Raw genomic sequence first — 3,991 nt, 5'->3', positions numbered from 1 at the left:
CAGGACGGAACAATGAGCAGCAATCATCAAACCATCAACAACAAAGAAATCAACTTCACATGTCCATTTCACAAACCGAACGAAAGTTCACCAGCCGCGGTGTGGGTGTGTGGTGACAGAGCTTATCACCGTTTGCCAAAAAAAGACTGGTCAGGTTGCTGTTATCCAGCTTTGATGAATGTGGGAACTTCTGTGTATTTACCAAGCAAAGTAGGTAAGAGGGAGAGACGAGACATTAAGATTTTGCCTGGGGCTTTGCCAAATCATTATGCGGGGTACACACTAACTGATCCGTGGACGACACCAGGAGCAAATATAGGTTGGTCCATTTTCTTAGGGGTGGGTACAGCAGTAACGATTAACAAGATTAATGGGTTAGCATGGACGGTATTAGCAATGGCCAATAGCACAGAAAATGCTTTGACATTAATAAGTGATGAAATGAGGCAACTGAGGGACGCAGTCATTCAAAACCGTTTAGTTCTTGATATGCTTACGGCAGAAAGGGGCGGAGTGTGTAAGATGCTGGGGATATCTTGTTGTTTTAACATTCTTGATTACTGTGATAATATAAGAGAACCTGAGCGGACTGACAACCTGTGGGCCGGGTGGGTTATGTCTTTGTGGGGAGGATGGATGTACTGGATAATTCAAACTGTTCTGCCAATTGTAATGATAGGAATGCTGATTCTGTTTTGTTTGCCATGAATTATGAGGTGTATTTCCAGCTCAGTACAGAGATTGGTCAGGGCTGGGACGCCCATACAAGCAGTAAAACTGACCGCTTATCCGATAGATAGTGAATACAAATGTGATGATTATGAGAGTGACGAGAGTGATGACATTTACACAGAAATGTGAAGAATGATCAGGTATACGAAAGTCAGACATGAGGAGTATAACTGTGATGAAATGACTTGAAACAATTATAATCATGTATGAGTTTGCTTAGAATTAGAAACAAGCGGGTTTTTAAGTTGTTATAATCAAACCTAATGCTCTCAATATGTATATCACCTGGAATGCAACAAAGACATCACACAGTAAAACAGAGAGCCTTTGAAGTCTTTAGTGCGGGTAATTTAATCAGGAAAGACAGAGGGGTTAGTACTTTTGGCCTCATGGGTGTGAAGGCACACAATCACACAGTAAAAACAAATGATCAGAAAGAGCCTTTGAATTCTTTAGTGCAGGAAAGACAGAAGGGTTGTTGACCTCACAGATGTGAAGATAATAAAAGCCCAGGGGGTTAGAAGGACCATTGTTTTTTCTGAAAACAGCTAGGTTTGGTTTAAGGAAAACTTGCAAGAAGTGGGGGTGATAACAGTATAATAAGGCTGTCTGCTTTGAGTGTGATTTCAGGTCTGTTGTGTTTGAGGGTAGCTGCTGAAACATTATGAACATACCTCTTTAAGGAAAATAAACTTCTTTCCTTAAATATAATTTGATTCCTTGCACTGTGATGCTATTTTGTTAATAATTGTTTTTGCCACAACAGTCCACAAACAGGATCCTCACATAAGTCCCTGTTTTGTCCAGATGTTGCAGGATGAAGTGCAGTCCCATACTGACTGCATCATCCACGGACCTGTTTGCTCGGTAAGCAAACTGCAGGGGGTCTAGTAAGGGTCCAGTACTGTCCTTCAGATAAGCCAATACCAACCTCTCAAATGTCTTCATGACCACAGACGTTAGGGCCACAGGTCTGTACAGCTGAAAGCCCGGGAGACTCAACGCGCTGTCCGGAATGGCGTCATTCAGCCAGGTTTCCGTGAAACACATAGCAGCAGAGTGTGAAAAATCCTTTTTTGTCCGGGAGAGCAGAAGAAGTTTGTCCGTTTTGTTGGGTAGAGAGCGGAGATTCGCCATATGGATGCTCGGCAACGGCGTTCTGAATCCGTGCTTCCTAAGCTTCACGAGCACGCCGGCTCTCTTCCCCCGTCTGCATGTCCTGAAGCACTTGATAAGCGCAGCAACTCCGCCGACTACAACGTTCAGCAAAACGTCCGAATAAACGAAATCCGGTAGAAGATTGTGTGGTGTGTTCTGCCGAATGTTCAGCAGCTCATCCCTGGTAAAACTGATCGTGTTTGAGAAACAAAAAACAACTAACTAAAACAGTACAAACACTGGAGAGCCAAACACTGAGGCTGCCGTTGTTGTGGATTTTTCTTGGGTGCGGCCAATGAAGTGGAGAAGCAGAGTTCCAGATGTCAAAATAAGACTTTATTTAACAAAGAAACAAAGCCGGGAAGACAGTCACAGCATTCCAAATCATTCCAAATCAAGTCTTTGTTTGTCAGCTCATATTATATACCCTTTGTTCTCTCCAAATTTGGTCATTTTCTGTTTTTTCTTTGTTCCGGTTATTTTTTATTGGTTAAAGATACATGATTTGCCACAATTGTTTCCAACCCTTTTGGCCTTGTTTTTTAATGGTGGAATGTGGTCCGATCAGCCATTAAAAAAAAAGAAGCTTTTATTTCATTGGTTGGTAGTGGTCACATGAGGAGGTGTGCGTCAAATCCATCCACCTGCTCCTGATAATATTAGATTATTTCAAGTTCATGTTTACTGTCTAATGAAAGGTCCACTGTCTAATGAAAAGACCATTATACGTGTTCCTAATAATATTAGATTATTTCAAGTTCACAGGTGTACTGTCTAATGAAAGGTCCACTGTCTAATGAAAAGACCATTATACGTTCATCATTCCCCATCACTACATCCAGAGTTAACATAATTCAGCATATTAATTTATATACTGATTACTTTCATTTTCACATAACGTTCAATAAAATTACGCAATACCGTCTGCGGCGCCATCGCATGTATTTCAATGATGAAAAACATTGAAGAAAATGATGTGTCCAAGAAAATGGTTGCTGACTTGACGCGCCTCATGCAGTCACGTATGCACTAATGGGGAATTTCTCTCACTACTTTCCCCAGGAGAAGTTCAATGAATTAAAAGACAAGCGGTGGCTGAAAAATCCCTTTGACTTTGAAACTCCAGATTCAATTGCTGGACTGAATTTATCTCCTTCTGAAGAATCAGAAATACTGCAGCTAACCTGTGACAGCATGTTGAAAACTCGTCACAAAACAAAAAAATTGTCTTTGTTCTGGATCCGTTGCTGAGCAAAGCAAGCATTTCATTGCTACTACCTTTTAAAACTACCTATATGTGTGAAACTGGATTCTCCTATATGTGTAAAGGTTTGAATTCATTCATCCAGTTTTCTGTACTCGTATCACCAAAACTATTCGCAGTTGATTACCCAGCTTGTTGTCCCTCGCAAGCACTTTTTGGGTGATTGAACTCGGCACTCAAGCCAAGCCTCGGGTTCAAGACTCCATTAAGGACAGCAAGCCAAGTTCGTTTACCATTAACCATCAGGACTGGATGGCCAGGCGAACTCGTGAATCAGTATTTTAATGGGCAGATGATTACAGCATTTCACTAGATTTGTAGTGAGACACGTTTTTGTAAGCCTTTTTTCACTGAAGCTGTTTTCCATCAAAATAAAAGCTGTACTGCAGTTTCCATCAAAATAAAAGCTTAAAGGTGCAGTATGTAATACTGACAGCTAGCGGTTTAAATGGGTACTGTAGTCCAAATTCAAAATATCTCTTTCAAGTGTATAAATTTCTCCACTGTAAAGCAAAATGATATACCTGTGAAATATTCATTTTCAATTAATTTACAATGCAATTGTTTTACAATACTGTCATAGGAATAATAATAATGTAGTATACATGCCAGACCAGTGTGTAGCACTGTAATTCTGCCACAGAGATACACTAAAACAAAGAATCTTACATAAATCTTACATTTTACATTTACATTTAGTCATTTAGCAGACGCTTTTATCCAAAGCGACTTACAAATGAGGACAATAAAAGCAGTCAAAACTAACAAAAGAGCAACAATATATAAGTGGAAATGACAAGTCTCGGTTAGCCTAACGCAGTACACGTAGCAAGGTGT

General features: G+C 40.3%; 1 long non-coding RNA gene across 1 annotated transcript in view; it reads right to left on the bottom strand.

Moving 5' to 3' along the window:
- Positions 1–1,019: 1,019 nt before the first annotated feature.
- LOC107564075 (uncharacterized) overlaps positions 1,020–3,991 on the bottom strand; it is a 7,390-nt gene continuing 4,418 nt past the window's right edge. Inside the window, exons 2-3 of the long non-coding RNA XR_001606181.1 lie at positions 3,725–3,728; positions 1,020–1,110 (exon numbers count right to left, since the gene is read on the bottom strand). This is a non-coding gene — a long non-coding RNA (uncharacterized lncRNA). The remainder of the gene's footprint in view (positions 1,111–3,724; positions 3,729–3,991) is intronic.

This window comes from Sinocyclocheilus grahami, unplaced genomic scaffold (genome assembly GCF_001515645.1).
Source record: "Sinocyclocheilus grahami isolate Dianchi unplaced genomic scaffold, SAMN03320097.WGS_v1.1 scaffold908.1, whole genome shotgun sequence".
Lineage (NCBI taxonomy): Eukaryota > Metazoa > Chordata > Actinopteri > Cypriniformes > Cyprinidae > Sinocyclocheilus > Sinocyclocheilus grahami.
The sequence above is the reverse complement of the archived record's forward strand: the minus strand, read 5'-3'. Positions and strand labels throughout refer to the sequence as shown.